Genomic DNA, 16,968 nt, shown 5'->3' on the forward strand with positions numbered 1-16,968 from the left:
ATTTTCGCTCGAGTTTCTCCAACCGATCGTTTCCTTTTCGAAACGGTCTCGAACAAATTATAGATCCACGGCGTAAAACATATTGGGAAAGATCGTTGCAACGTTTCACGGGTATACCGTGTATACGCACGCACGTGAAACTGTACCGGGTGTCTATAAATGTGCGATGTTTACGATCGAATTATTCACCGGTAGGGGACACGGGAGAAACGTTGCAAGATTTTTGAGGTTATTCTTTTGTCGGAATTCGACAGCGGGAAAGAGACAACTGTAATTTTATTCGCCGATATTAACGACATTGTCGATTTCAACGGACTGGATACTTCGAGTAACGTACTCGTTAAACAGGTTAGATTCGGAGCGAAAAATAACGGCCACTCTTCCGAGATACGACGATTAGAAACGGTTAGTTCTTTTTCGATACCTTTTCGAGACATTAGCCTTATTCGTTAACCTTATACGATTACGATATCGATGTCTTTGCAGATTACGACGACCTTGAGATATGATCTGTGTTAGATCTTTTTCAGCCTCAAGATCACGAGAGTCGACAAGGTCGTCGGTGTAATCGATAATTATCGAGAAAATTTTCTCTCCAATTTGTCAAGTTCGTATCGAGGTCACTTTGCGTTATTCAAACGGAACACTATATTTTCGTCTCAGCGCGACGAAAGGTTACAAAGAACGAATTCGATGACACTACTTTGTAGCGACCTCGAAGCAATCGGAGGCCACAGAAGAAGAGAAATTGTCGAAAGAGATAACGTTTACGCGAACTAACGAACAGGAGTTATGAAAATCAGTTACACGGTCGCGTAATTTTAATTACAGATAACGTTAATTATATATTATATATTAGTCGTATACATTATTTTCCATCGAATTGTCTATATTATTGCACGCGTGAAATCATGAGAAATTTATACCGAAAGTTTTACGAACGCAATTGACGTATTAAAATTTAACAACGTAACGAAGGCTGTCGGAAATTAAGAAACAGTGCCGTACGTTTAGAACAGCTAGAATATTAAGAGTGTACTATAGAAATCCCACGCTATTTGCATCATTACCTCGGTACGATGTCGATAAACCGTTTGCTTGAATAACATTTGGGCGAGTATTCACGTGAATTCGTGTAATAATCCATTGGCACTTGGAACCGTAACTTCGTGATTTGTCGAAACAATTAATTTTTCTCAATAAATGACCGTGAGCCTAACCGTCGTTTCGTGTAATCCCACAGATGCTCCGTGTGATTTATATCTGGTTACTGGGGTGAACATTGATTTCTTCGTTGCATAAAAATTACCAAACCGACTCGAACAACTGCCTCGGGTCATTATCATACTGGAAATAACCATTCGGTGAGGGGCGAGGGTATCTCCTTCGTAATAAATACCTTTATACCTGTACTTGATCCACAGTTGGTTCAGTTGAAATTAAAATATACTTCAGAGTATATTCCCCCCTTGAAATTTCACAGTTGACCCAAGGAGGAGCCACACTTTTCGAACTGAAATAAACGCCGGTGTTTATGAATTTTTCCAACGGTACGGACAAATGTTATGTACATACAAGGTTTCACGAATATGTACATATATTAAAAGTACACACTTCGAACAATATTATTGCCAATTTTCGTAAAAGAAAATCAATCTACATAGAAAATATAAGCTCTTCGTGCTACGTTATCTGACTTTTCTAGTCGCATGGTGGAGTGCATATCTTTGGTTCGAATAATCGAAATTAAACGGAATAACAATTTTCAGAAATTACGACGAAAATGTTCATTTGTTTCGAGAAAAACGACTTTGGGAAAAAATTTGAATTTCGCTGTTGAAAAGATTTTACAGTTTTCTCGAAAGATTTTAAAATAAAAGAAGACGAAAAAGTTGGCATATTTTCGCGCGTTTATTGCACGTAACGATAAAGCAGCAACGCGCACCCTTTCGTTCGTCGAAACGCACGTACTCACACGCTTCTCGATATTTTCATCGGGTTTCAACTACCCATGTGTAAATCCAAAGTTTCTTAACTATTGTCCTGTTGTAATTAAAACGAATATTCCAACACGTTCGAGTGCTTTTGTAATATCAAGAACGCGATGAAATACGTGAAACACGTTTATATTCCTCTTCGCGAAAATGTTCGATTAATAAAAGGTTCGCGCGTAACACGATGGTAATAGTTCGTTAAAGCGTGCTGTTACGGTGACGAATAAAATCGAGCGGTTCTCAAATGTACGTACATTATCGAAAAGAGGCAGCGCGGTGGCTCGTTTCCCGCGAAATGGGAAAATTGAAATTAATCACGTATCGGGAAATGGAAAAACTGAAATCAACGATTACACGACTAATCGAACCGTACGAGTCGCCGGTATTCACCGTACGTATCCGGATAGGTATACGTAATCGATATACCTAGATCGGGAATTAGCAATCGATCGAACGGAGTCATTCCTCCCCGGGCGAACACGTGATCGTTATCGATCAATATATTTTTTCTACTTTCCATTTTTCTCCTTTTCTTTTTCCGAACGACAGTCTGACGCAATCGGCGACGATCGTTATCGATGCAACTGGAGGTGTGCACGCTCGCGTGCTCGATGAAATAGTGTTTATTGTTACCAATGAATCGGTAGGTGTACCTGCATACCGGTGCAGTATTTACGTGTGTCGGAGTACAACGCTCCATGTCTGCGAGGGAACGTCACAGCCGTTGCCGATCATTACGGTGTCACTGAAACAATCGGAATTTACGTAAGAATGTTTCAGCATGAGGTCATACGACTCCGTTACGATGGAAAGTTTACGCGATAACGATAAATACACGGCACTTTGAATCGCGTTCGGATTTTTTCAATTGTACTTTCCAACATCGAGGAAAACGACCACGGGAAAAGATTCCGATCGCCGAGCTTCTAAAAATAAGAAGCGTAATCGTGTTGCAAATTCGAACGGAAAGTCCGGTAAACTTAATTGGACTAGAGTTTTAATAGGACCGGATCGATAATCATTCGAACAATTATATCTTCCTACCTCTTAGTTATCGATCTTTCGGTCTAACAATGACGCAACCAAATGTAACGAAGTATTTCATTTTAATGAACACCACTGTGGAATTGTATATTTTTAGAAAGAGTGTACGTATCGAATATAAATATATCTTTCGCCAAGCATCGAGCATACCTTTTCTTTTTATCCCTAATGAATGCAATACGATTTATTTGCTATTATTGTTTATCTATATATTTTCTTTTATTTTCTATGATATTTGGCCACGTATCTGCTAACTTTTCTAACTGAAAATATGGCTTTATTTTTGTACATGCCTTTTGCAATTCTTATTCATTGGCATATTAGATGTAACAGTTCTTGTGTCTCCTTAACGAGCGGAATAACAATATGCTTTCGTGTATTGTACTAACAATTTCATGAAAAGATCTATGCCAAAATGTCGAGCGAAATGAGGGATGGCCCGAACAGAGAATATCGCCACTGAACCAAATCATTATCTCTATTTCTTATAAAATTTATTTGAGATTATAGTAGAGATGGATAAAAATTTACTCTCTAAAAGACAGTAAATAAAATCAACGTATAACTATTTTTTACGACGTTTATTCAATCCAACGATTGAATTCTTTATTACTTTTATCCTTATTTATACCATAACAATGGTTATACTCTGTTACAACGTACACAAAGTCGTTAATACGTAAAATAAGACTGTATATAAATAACGAAACACATCGCTAGAAGAACAAATTGCAAATTATCGATAAAGTCGACAAGCTACATTTCATGGTTCGATGTTTTGTTTTTCAAATTACCACAATAAATGATCCATAAGAAAAAATGTGTAAAAAAAACAGTTGAAAAATTAAGAAAAATCATTGCAAACGATCGTCGCGTAACTGCAATGAACAATAACAATATCACGAATCACAACGCGCGAGTTTCTTCGTGAAGTGAATTTTCCAAAGGATACGTGCATCCTGTCCAATTGTATTCCCCATTTTCCGTTATACATATGTACATACACGCAGTCGAACAGCTGCCAAAGGAAACCGGACGAGGAAGAGGATGCTGTCGTACGAGAAAGGCGGGCAGGGGATTCGACTCGTTTCGCTTTAATTTAACCGCAACCCTATGGTAACGTATGCCGGTGGTGTGCCACGGGGGAAAGACGTACCGGTGCACGTGGCGCATTATTTTCAGTTTCGAACGAAATTGGGGGAACCCATCTGTCTAGCACCGTGTAAAGTATCCGAGTGAAACTGTTTGTATCATTTCTCCACTCTAACGGACACACACGGGGTGTCTCGGAACCGTTCGAGGACAAATTTCACTGCACGGTTGAGCTCCGATGTGGATACTTCATTCGGCGTAGAACTCCACGAAACGAAAAAGCTAACAAAATTTTTAACCATTCGGTGCTAATTTTACCTTTCGATGAAGTTCCGATTTTTTCGATGGAACTGTGCGAAATAGAAAAAATGAAAATGTTTGAAACTATAATACTTGGCGGAAATTTTACCGCTTTGTACAGCGCTCCTTGCATCGAATAGAAGTAGACGAAAGTAAACAATTTGGAAATGTAGTTATATTTAATGCCTTCTCGAGTGCAGTTTTGATCATTAAAAATATGTATACGATAGATGAATTTATTGAATCGATTTTTTGGAATCTAACGGTCAACCTTGCGATCGAAACGTAGAAATTGTTAAGCGATTATTACAGAATTATTAGATACATAGTATTTGCTCGAGACGTTGAAAGAAAGTATGCCAATAAATGATTTTTCGTTATAACTTGTATATTTAGAAAAATAAAAAAATGAATTTTTATCATTTGTAAAATTCATTCGGAAACTATGTAGGAAATTGAATAATAACAGATTTAACATAGATATCGTCGCATCGAGGAATAGTAGGAAAAAATAATTAATCAAATTGCAAAAGAAGATATGGATAATTCATCGAATAGAAATTTTATATATATATATATATATTTATTCTGTAAAATTTGATACTTGTTTGATTATATTCACAACTTTTCAAAAATAAACGAAACGGTATATTATCGCTCAAAAATAAGTCTAAAAGTGAAACATAATTATTTAGTACGTTTTTAAAATTAAAATCCGATGAACTTTGCGTATTCGATTTCAAATTTAAGAGGAAGGAACAAATATAATAAATTTATACAACGATAACAATAGTAATTATACGCGACACGAAAAACTTTACACAAAACTAAAAGATTGATTTTCAAAAATAACCAATCGTGTGAATATTATATAATTACGCGACGAATTAAAAATATTTCGATAGTTGCACAGATTCACGATTCTCAAAATTTTGTTCTAAGTGTGTTCGAAGTCCCGCAAAGTTTTTTTTAATGCAAGTTCTGCTTATCGATGTTCACTCTACAAGAACTTAACACTAGAATTACCGACAGATTTTCTAATATTAAGGTCTACCTCATATATATCTAAAAGAAAATCAATCGACGAGGAAAAAGAAGAATTTGTAAAATTGATCACGTGCGTAGAATAGAAAAATCATAACATCTTCAGGAAACACGACCTGGAATTTAAACTAAATTTCATTATGAAAGCAGTTGAAACCAGTCGTTTCGACTGGTTGGTAAATCTATTATTAAACCTTGTATATACAATTAAATACGTATGTATTAATTTATTTAATTTTGTTCATAGATAACCTCATCGTAGATGAGTTTCCTGAACAATATCATCTTACGTCTAATAATTACGCGACTGGAAGACTAGACATCGTTCAACGTTCGCCCATAAGGGTACATGGCGTATGTCAAGGACATTTCCAGCCCTTGACCCAGCCATCGACCTTTAGAAAACGAAATAACGTTCGACCATCCCTACTTTCGAAACACTCTCCAAATGTATTGACACCGTCCCATACATATGTATGAACAAATATTTATACAAGTCATTTGTTATTAACCCTTTGAACTCGAGAGGAGACCCACGGTCACCACTCAATTCAGTGTACTTCTTCCAATTCGGGAAAATTTTGTGACTTGAAATTCAAATTGGAAATTAAGCATTACACTGTTTTAAGGTGTAAACATATATATGTCAAGTATTGAAATAAAAATATTCCATTCCGTATTAATTTTTCGATTTAAAAGATTTCATCGAGGCGCCAGTTTCAGGTAGCGAAAACGCTTCGAGTGCAAAGAGTTAACATATGCAAAATGTATACTTATCAATCAACAACAAAGGGGAGAATATTTTGGTTCTATTTGGAAATGAAAAATTCACACAGGATCTTCAAAAATATCTCAAGTAACAAGAAATGATGCTAAACCTTCGATTGTGATCGAATTCGCACATTCGAATTCGTTTATAATAATTTTTGCAAATTGTTTGTTCCTTGGGAGTCATTCTTAAAGGTGGTGCGTGAATTTTTAATTTTCAAGCAAAGCTAGGAATGATAATTTTTTAAGATTCTCCTTTATATCAAGTGTTATTTAATTATATCTTTATTCTCCTTTCGCCCCGTCACCTGCACAATTGATCAAATTTATTAATTAAGAATGAATAAGAAAGTACGGTTGTAGTCGAAATATCGGCCAAAATCCTGCAAATCTTCGTTTGCGAAATTTCTAAGAAATAACGTTGTACTTCTAGAAATCCGCTAAATTGCGCCACCTTCTTCGCTATTATATTCTCCCAATAGAAAGTTTTAAAAGTTACTCGAAAGTCTTACTAAAATCTAAAAATTTTAGCTCGCGGAATTTCTCGAAAACGATGTCACAATTCCCGGAAATCGTGGACAATAAATAAGAATTGATTTTGTTTAACTCCAAGTATCTTTATCATCATCAAAATTTGTTACTTTAGAAATAATGTACTCGAAGAAGGTGAATATGATTAGTTTGATAAATAATTACAGTATCAACAACTAGTAGCAACAATAATAGTTTTAGTAGTCGCGGTAACAGTGATTGCGGTAGAATTGATCTAGAAATATCTAAGGTAAAGAATTACCAATAATAGTTAAAACAGTCGTGTCCGAAATAATATTATATTCAACCCTTTGATCAAGGACGACGCTTGGCTTTTACGATCGCTGGGGATGGAATATATTTTTGCCAGTGTGAACTCTATCGATTGAACGTACAAGGCGCAACCAGGTAACGATTGCAATTCTTTTACGCCGAATTAAATAATACAAAAGAGTTATTTTCCACAGTACTCAACACTCGTACATGCGGCTAGAGAAAGTCATCCGTGTTTCGAAAATAACTCCTTTGTATTATTTAATTCGGTATAAAAGAATACCCTTTAAGAAGTGTTGAAATAAAATAAATAAAAAAAAATTGAAGACACCGAACAATGGTCTCCTCCATCTGTCACGATGCTAGCCAATGCGCCGCGAAACAATGAAGTATTCTTTTTGCCGAATTAAATAATGCAAGAGAATTATTTTCGAAACACCGATAACTTTCTCTGAGCGCGTATATGCGTCCCGAGTGCTACGGAAAATAACCTATTTGTATTATTTAATTCGGCGTAAAAGAGTACCCTTTAAGAAGTGTTAAAATAAGAGAAATAAAGAAAAAAGAATTGAAGGCACCGAGCAACGGTTTCCTCTACTCGTCGCAGCGCTAGCCAACACGCCGCGAGAATCCGTATCCAACGATAAAGTATTCTTTTTTCCGAATTAAATAGTACAAGAGAATTATTTTCCGTAGCACTCAGGATGCATATACGCGCTCGGAGAAAGTTATCGGTGTTTCGAAAATAACCTCCTTGTATTATTTAATTCAGCGTAAAAGAGTACCCTTTAAGAAGTGTTAGAATACGAGAAATAAAAAAAAAAGAATCGAACTCACCGAGGAACGGTTTTCTCTACTGGTCGCGGCGCTAGCCAACGCGCCGCGAGAATCCGTATCCAACGATAAAGTATTCTTCTTTCCGAATTAAATAGTAGAAGAGAATTATTTTCGAAACACCGATAACTTTTTCTGAGCGCGTATATGCGTCCCGAGCGTTACGGAAAATAACCTCCTTGTATTATTTCATTCGGCGTAAAAGAGTACCCTTTAAGAAGCGTTAGAATACGAGAAATAAAAAAAAAAAGAATCGAACTCACCGAGGAACGGTTTCCTCTACTGGTCGCGGCGCTAGCCAACGCGCCGCGAGAATCCGTATCCGACGATAAACTTTAGTCAGCCGGCAAGGTTTCGCAATGTTTCCTGAAATATCGAGAGGACGATCATCGTGCAGGCGGCAGCGAAATTACAGAAAAAGGATCGCCAGCGATTCGCGAAGTTCGCAGTAGAAAGCAGATCCCCGACGCGGAAAGGTCATAGATCTCGTTGGAAGTCAAGCTGCGAGCGGCCGAGCGGCCGAGCGGCTTTTCCCGAAAGTCCGCGGTGAAAGCGTGATCGCGGTCCGCAAGGAACGTGTACGAGTTCCACGGTTCCGGGATCGATAAATACGTGGAAGGCAGAGCGGCGCATCCATGGCCAAGACTTCGTACACCTATCTGCCGGTGTTATCTCGGCACCGCCTTTCCGTCGTTCGCGAGCACCGTTTATGCGTGGGAGGATCCCTGTATCCTTCCCAGAGTTCCTTCGTCTCTATCCTCGCTGGTCGAGGCTCTTGCCCGAGGTTAGCTTCCTTCTCAGGACGAAGGCTACTCGCGCTGGCGACTGCCGTTCGATCTGCGATTAACGAATCGTTCAGTCGTTCGAACGCCTGTATTCGAACGTTTGATTACAGTTCTCGAGCAATTCGATCGGTTGAAAATTTTATAAAACTTTTATTATGCGAACTTTCCGTTACGGAAACGTTCAATATCTCGAATGTTCTACCATTCGAACACAGGGTATTTTTGTATAATCTCCATTATGCGAAGGTTCTATAATTTTAATGCTTTATTCGAGCAGAGTATTTTCTTATAGTTCTGGAGCAATTCGATCGATTGAAAATTTTATAAAACTTTTATTATGCGAACCTTCCGTTACGGAAACGTTCAATATCTCGAATGTTCTACCATTCGAACACAGGGTATTTTTGTATAATCTCCATTATGCGAAGGTTCTATAATTTTAATGCTTTATTCGAGCAGAGTATTTTCTTATAGTTCTGGAGCAATTCGATCGGTTGAAAATTTTATAAAACTTTTATTATGCGAACTTTCCGTTACGGAAACGTTCAATATCTCGAATGTTCTACCATTCGAACACAGAGTATTTTTGTATAATCTCCATTATGCGAAGGTTCTATAATTTTAATGCTTTATTCGAATAGAGTATTTTATTATAGTTTTTGAACAATTCGATTGGTTGAAAATTTCGAAAAACTTTCATTATACAAACTTTTCGTTACTGAAACGTTCAATATCTCAAATGTTTTACCATTAGTATACAGCGTATTTTTATATAGTTCTTGAGCAATTTGATCGTTCAAAAATTTTCAAAATCTCCGTTATACAAATCTCCGTTGTTCGAACATTTAATTGTTTAATTGTTTAATTAATCCATTTGAACGTTCTATCATTCGAACGGATATTGTTCTTATAAAGTAATCGTTTCCAAACTATTTGGAAAGTTCTAAAAGCAAAAGAACTCTGCGACCTTTTTCGTGAAAAATGTTTGCTATATTTATTTTAATTAATTCTAAATTAATTTGTTTCGATTAAATATTATACCTATCGATTTTAAATAATTATTTAAAGATAACCTCTGGCAAAATTAAATATTTGCTACATTGCATTAATAAATAAATTACTTCGCTATATATTTTGCATATAATGCGAAAGAAAACAAAAATTAGTAAAAGTCCAAGTAACATCTTTGTATAAATTTCTGAAATTGAAATGTAGGGAGACCATTCATTAAACGATATATACGTGTTATATATAAAATCATACGAGGAAAATATATTTCTATAATTATTGAACTTCGATAATCGATGTTTCGACAACAAAAGAGATATTATGTTATTTACATTTCTCTAAATTAAAAATTTTCTTTCGTAGCTCCCTTCGATTGCCAGTCCTCCCAAGAAGTCGCGCCTTCTTCTTTAATAAACTCTATTATACGTAGAATATCTCTTCTTTTATTAATTAATTTTTAATAATGGCAAAAATTAATCGTTAATAAAATTTAACATGAAAAATAATGACACTGAGAATAAAAATTGCACGGTATCGATAACCTACGATTGCTAACATTCAAAATATCGTTGTTAAGAATTTCTCAAATATTCATGGTGCTGAAAAATTGGTTCACCGTTAGATAGTTCGAAGTACAAAAAGAATGCAAACTACCTTATATTCCATATAGATATGTTAAACAATTTTTGGAGTCTAGAAGCTAAAAGAGACTACAATCTACAAACTTTCAAGCAAATCGTCTCTGCACGCAGTTTGGTTCGTTTCTGTTATTTTATTCTAAATACAAATTAAGCAACGAAAAGAACGTATTCTATTATACGAAAATTTCCTTAATCGAAAAGTCGTGTTTCTCTATTAGTTTAAGTAATGGAGCTTCTACTGTATTTCCTCGTTGGAAAGTGTCCTTCCACGCGCGACTACAAGAAACTTGGCACCGTTTGCGGTTAAAGAAGCTTTAAAATGTGTTGTGTAACACCGTTTTTCTTGATGAGTTCTTAGTAGACTTCTGTTAAGAATTTGTAACGCACCACGTGCTAAATATTTTCAGTCTAATTCAACATTTCGTTAAGTTATTCGAATCTTGTGACACACTGATTTGCGTTTCGAAACAGTGTTTTCGAAATCTCGCTCCGTTCTATTACGCACGCTGTTATTCCAAAACCCTTAGATACCCAAACTACAGAAAGAACGTTCAAATTGTAAATTATTGACATTTCATTTTTCTAGCAAAATTTAATTATCAAATTCAGACAACCATAGAAGGGACATTCGAACTCTATATCGTAGTTAATTTATTTCTGTAACAATATTCAACCACCAAATGTTTTGGAATTTATTTTATATCAAATTCAAGCAACTACAAAAGGGAAATTCCAACTCTATACCATAGTTGGTTCATTTCTGTAACAAAATTCAACCACCAAATGTTTTGCAGTTTATTTTATATCAAATTCAAGCAACTACAAAAGAGACATTTCAACTTTATACCGTAGTTGGTTCATTTCTGTAACAAAATTCAACCACCGAATCTTTTGCAGTTTATTTTATATCTAATTTAAAAAACTACAGAAGGGACATTTAAACTTGTATATCATTATTAGTTCGTTTCTGTAGCAATATTCAATCACCGAATCTTTTCCAGTTCGTTTTCACGCTAGAGCCTCGCTAATTGCAAGGAAACAAGCTTGGAAAGGTATCGAGATTCGTGTAATAATCAAGGTAACCATCCAATAAGAACGTGTACCACTTAAACAGCACATTTTCGCTACCTATAGTTTCTGCTACCTGTTTCCTCTACCTTCGTCCACCTTCGCTCGTTGCTAAGCGATCATCCCTACTATCGATAAAATGCAACGAACGAGGTTCTCGAAAAGTTGTCGAGATTGCAACGATCGAGAGTGCACATATCGAGGTTATACGGTAATTAACTTTGTATCGACGTTAGCTCGAAAAAACCGTTAGATCCGAAAAAAAAAACAAACTCCAGTCCTATCAATATTCATAAATGGTAACTCTACGTGAAAAAATAAGTGAAACACGTAGTGACATTTTTTCCTACCGAATTTCATTCTCGAATAAATCGATGTTAAATATTCTCGAAAGTGAAGCTCCGTAGGAAAAAAAATCACTCTATACTTTCGACTTATTTTCTTTTTACGCAGTTACTCATTTGTGGTTCGGTGATACTCCGTGTATAGAACAGCGAACAAAAGCACAGAAATTTATTATCGTATTCTATCGTTCCTTCGTCGAAACGCATTTTACACGTTTCGTCACAGCCTCTCTAACTGGAGTTACGGTGCGTTACAAAATAAAGTTCATTTTCTTTAAAATTGTCCACGATGTGTTAACTTTTGCAGAACACCCATCCATTACGAATTAATGGATATTCTTTGAAGCAAAGAATCATTATCTTAGGTTCTTTATTTACCGTGTTGTGTAACACATTACTGCGACTGCAATCTACGGCTGCATATCCGTATGAAGCATATCTCTGCTGATCAATACGAACTCATAATGTAAACGGTGGCATAAATACGCACGAATTTATGGGGTGTTACGATACACCTATCCATGCTAAAAAGAGGTTCCCCTCTCTTTCGTTTTCATTGCTCGATCGTTAACGAAACGGATAATATATTATCCGTCGCGACTCAAGGCTTACAATCGTACCGCTCTAACATTGCAGAAAAGCAACGTTTGTTACATAAAATGTTTGCAACATTTTACAAACAATTATAGATATATGTATAAGCGCGCACGATTCCGGTTAGAGATTGAACAGTGTTAGACTATGAATTAGACAAAGTAACGAACGTATTTTTTATTTGGACAGGATTTTGCAAACGCGAAGATTAGATAAAGGCACTCGGTGATCTTATACATATTCATGAAGATTCGTGTTCCTACTGCCACTTCGTTTCTTCAATTATAAATTCGCTAATTTAAACTGGTACTGCGAATACAACTTTGATCGGTATCGCTCCCGTATTAAGTATCGTGTGTTCCATATTCAAAGGATCTCCAACATTCCGTTCAGGTTCTTAGTCTTCGTACGACTATATTAGTTCATGTATGAAAATTCATCGTATGTAACGTCTTCAAACTTTTGCGTTTTCAAACCTTGTCCGAACACGGAGAATGATAACCGTAACGTGCACAAGTGTAAACACACGTCCATCTTCTGTCTATTTTTCATACATTTCGTGCATATTCTAGCATTGTACATATCAATCGAAAGAAAACTTAATCGCGTTCTATCAAGATCGCAGTATTTCCTCGAAATAATTACAGATATCGAAATCAGAGATAGAATATATTTTATTCGAACGAATACAATGTATAACGTTTTATTCGCAACGTTCTACGTTGTTCAACAATTGAACGACCTATTATATTCAATCGAATAGTTACTAGGATGAAGTTTTATTCTAATTCTCGTACAATTAATAACGAGTAAGAATTGTTTATTTCCGTATTCGTTGCCCGAGATTTTTATTTAAATAGAATTTTACCCACCTTTGGTCAATGTGTACAATCACGAATGTGATCGTTGGTATATTCTAAATCGAACGAATCGGTTAAAGTATCTTCGATTTAGGCATTATCTCGGTAAAAGAAAACCAAACGAATGCTCCGAGCAAAGATAAAAAGAACACGAAAAAAAATCTCCTTACGATAAAGTATCTATCTTTTCGAACAATTGCCGAAGAATGTGAAATTAGTTACGAGACAAGGGCAAACACTTTCAAAATTGGTTGCCGCTCCTAGAATATTTCTGCACGAGCGTACAAAATCCATTACGAGAATCTTTCTGGTAATAAATTATTACCTCTACCGCGTTAAGTTAGAAAAAATGCTCCCGAGTAGTGTTCACGATAGAAGAGAAATCCGTCGTTTTCGCTGTATTCCTTTAAGTCGTTAATTTATACGAAATCCTGGCCAATGGCGAGGTAACCTTTTTCAAAAATTCCGATCGCTAAATTTGAATTCCATTCAGTGTTCTCGACGACGTTTCACTGTTCGTAGACACAACCGTGGACGATCATCCAGCGGAAGATTCGTTGTACCAGAATTGAGTAAAATTCAACGCGTTCCGGTTTAAAAATCGACTCTTTGGGCAACGATGATTTCACGTGAAAGAAATTTCGTTTCGTTTTTCACGATTTATTTTTCCACGCGGAACGATGTTTCGTCTCGTTCTCGCGGCGCTCCTGGCTGGACACCCGGTAGAAAATACATTTTCGAGAAAGTCGAGACAAGATTGGAATAAAGTCGTGAGATAAATTCTCTCCGGCAGTTTCCGTGCGTTTCCTTTGCAACATTTGCATCGTCCGTTCGTACGGCCAAGAAACGGATACCAGCCGCGTGTATTCGTGACACGAATGTGGTACGAATTCGCGTATCCGGAATGGCCGGTGATTCGCAAAATGCACCGCGAAACAGCCTACGCATCCTGCAACGTGGAGGAATACCGGTCTAAAGTCCGGGACAAGGAACCGACGAAAAATTCTGGAACCGGTTCGCCGGCATTTTCGCTCGTGCCCTGGGCACGGTCGAGAAAGGATAAATAGTCGAAGGGAGAAGCCAGGAGGAAAAGGAAGAGGGTACAGGGAACCAGCCGCCTGTTTCTGTAGCCGGAGGACATCGAGAAGCTCGAATTTTACGAGGGGAGTGGGGATGTTGCAGTATTCGAAATACTATAGTATTTTAAATACTACAGTGTCGGTTTGGACTGGGACAATAAGAAAAATTTAATGTTCGAATGCTACGGGTAAACCTCGAGTATTCGAGTGGTTGAAAACATTCGTGTGTTCGAACACTTGAGGAGAGGAGTGGGGATGTTGCAGTATTCGAAATACTCTAGTATTTTAAATACTACAGTGTTGGTTTGGACTGGGACAATAGGAAGAATTTAATGTTCGAATACTATGAATAAACCTCGAGTATTCGAGTTCTTGAAAATATGTATTCGTGTGTTCGAACATTTGAGGAAAGGAATGTTGCAGTATTCGAAATACTACAGTATTTGAAATACTACAGTATTGGTTTGGACTGGGATAATAGGAAGAATTTAATGTACGAATACTACGAATAAACCTCGAGTATTCGAGTGCTTGAAAACATTCGTGTGTTCGAACATTTGAGGAGAGGAATGTTGCAGTATTCGAAATACTACAGTATTTGAAATACTACAGTGTTGGTTTGGACTGGGACAATAGGAAGAATTTAATGTTCGAATACTACGAATAAACCTCGAGTATTCGAGTGCTTGAAAACATTCGTGTGTTCGAACATTTGAGAGGAGTGGGGATGTTGCAGTATTCGAAATACTATAATATTTTAAATACTACAGTGTTGGTTTGGACTGGGACAATAGGAAGAATTTAATGTTCGAATACTACGAATAAACCTCGAGTATTCGAGTGCTTGAAAATATTTGTGTGTTCGAACATTTGAGGAGAGGAATGTTGCAGTATTCGAAATACTACAGTATTTGAAATACTACAGTGTTGGTTTGGACTGGGATAATAGGAAGAATTTAATGTACGAATACTACGAATAAACCTCGAGTATTCGAGTGCTTGAAAACATTCGTGTGTTCGAACATTTGAGGAGAGGAATGTTGCAGTATTCGAAATACTACAGTATTTGAAATACTACAGTGTTGGTTTGGACTGGGACAATAGGAAGAATTTAATGTTCGAATACTACGAATAAACCTCGAGTATTCGAGTGCTTGAAAACATTCGTGTGTTCGAACATTTGAGGAGAGGAATGTTGCAGTATTCGAAATACTACAGTATTTGAAATACTACAGTATTGGTTTGGACTGGGATAATAGGAAGAATTTAATGTACGAATACTACGAATAAACCTCGAGTATTCGAGTGCTTGAGAACATTTGTGTGTTCGAACATTTGAGTACTAGAATATCGTTGTTGGAATATTCGAACGTGAGACTTCCATTGTACCAGTACTCGAGTATTAGAGTATTGTTGCACGAATATTTCACTCCTCGAATGTCGTTAAATAAATACTTCGAGGTGGAATATAGTAGTGCGAATATCTGAATATTGGAATACGATTTTACGATTATTTGAATACTAGAATTTCATTGTACGTATGTTCGACTCTTTGAATATCGTTAAAAATTGTTCAAAATAAGGTTTTGAATGAAAAAGAGAAAATCTTTTTTTTCTTCAAATCGATCTTTTAAAACATTTTAATCAATTTGATTCGATCGATGTTGGCCGTATTCATTCCGAATCGTTCGTAAGATTTTTGCATCGCTTTTTCAAAGTTTGTAAACAAATTTAATGTTCTTTATTCCTTCAAATCGGACATCGCGAAAAGTCGCAACAAACGCAAAACACATTCTCGCGAAACAATGATAATTCGACCGTTTCGTCAGCTGGCCAAACTAAACGCGAACGATTCGTTCCAGAAAGAAAAACGTTTCGTCTTCTACGAATCTTAAATTCCTACGTAATGATTTTTGCCACTTATACATAAAGTCCTGAAACATTTCCAGCGGGGCTTATACGATTGAAAAATCGTATACCGTTAAAAACTTTTTATCGTACAATTACACGATAATAAAAGTAAATACACATGCGGTTACGCTCGAAAGATTTGTTACACTCGAAATCATAATAACCGATGCTACTAACGTCGAGAAACTCGAAATACAACACAAATATTTACCAAACAAAAATAATTATCGTCTTACGAACACACTTATCGAAAACGTAAATATACAAACGCTAGGAAGATTTAAGAAGCATATTTACGATATCAATAAATACTTCGTAAAACCATTATTCCATATATCGATTATTCGGTGGATTTTCCGATTCATCGATCCGTATCAATTTTACATAAATATTCGTAAATAATTTTCGTCAAAAGCGTTCGAGAACAGTGTGATTCACAAATACGTATCGATGATTCACTTTTTACAACCAGATGGCTTAATGAGACGTTAAAGCTAGCGTCGCAACGATAAATTGCAAAACTACGACGTATCGTGGGCCTGTTATCGGTTACCAGTAGAGGAAACGGTTTCGCTCATATTTCGTTTAAAAAATTCGACCACTTAATCTTCCATTGACATCGCCCTGTAAAGCATACGTAGACGTCCCGGTGAATAAAAAGAGAGGCCAGTATGGTGATAAGTTTATTTCTGTTGGGGACAAAGGGAGATACGACGGTGTAGTGTAAACGAAAACTTTTTTGCCCCTTATCTGTTCGTCCTTCGAAAACTCGTCGGTACCGAAGAAACGAAACAGACG

The 16,968-nt window shown here is 36.5% G+C and overlaps 1 protein-coding gene across 5 annotated transcripts in view; it reads right to left on the minus strand.

Annotated features, from left to right (window-relative positions):
* The window catches only part of LOC143152278 (putative RNA methyltransferase CG11342), a 95,463-nt gene that overhangs the window by 42,392 nt on the left and 36,103 nt on the right, over positions 1-16,968 (minus strand). The window contains exon 2 of one of the 5 annotated variants that reach the window (XM_076322216.1): positions 2,656-2,739. The exons of 3 other annotated variants lie outside the window; for them this stretch is intronic. The gene's annotated coding sequence lies outside the window, so the exon portion shown is untranslated. Of the gene's footprint in view, positions 1-2,647; positions 2,740-16,968 lie in introns of all 5 variants that reach the window. One more of the 5 variants, XM_076322213.1, reaches the window with a different exon arrangement.

The sequence above is a fragment of the Ptiloglossa arizonensis genome, chromosome 10, assembly GCF_051014685.1.
Source record: "Ptiloglossa arizonensis isolate GNS036 chromosome 10, iyPtiAriz1_principal, whole genome shotgun sequence".
Classification (NCBI taxonomy): Eukaryota; Metazoa; Arthropoda; class Insecta; order Hymenoptera; family Colletidae; genus Ptiloglossa; species Ptiloglossa arizonensis.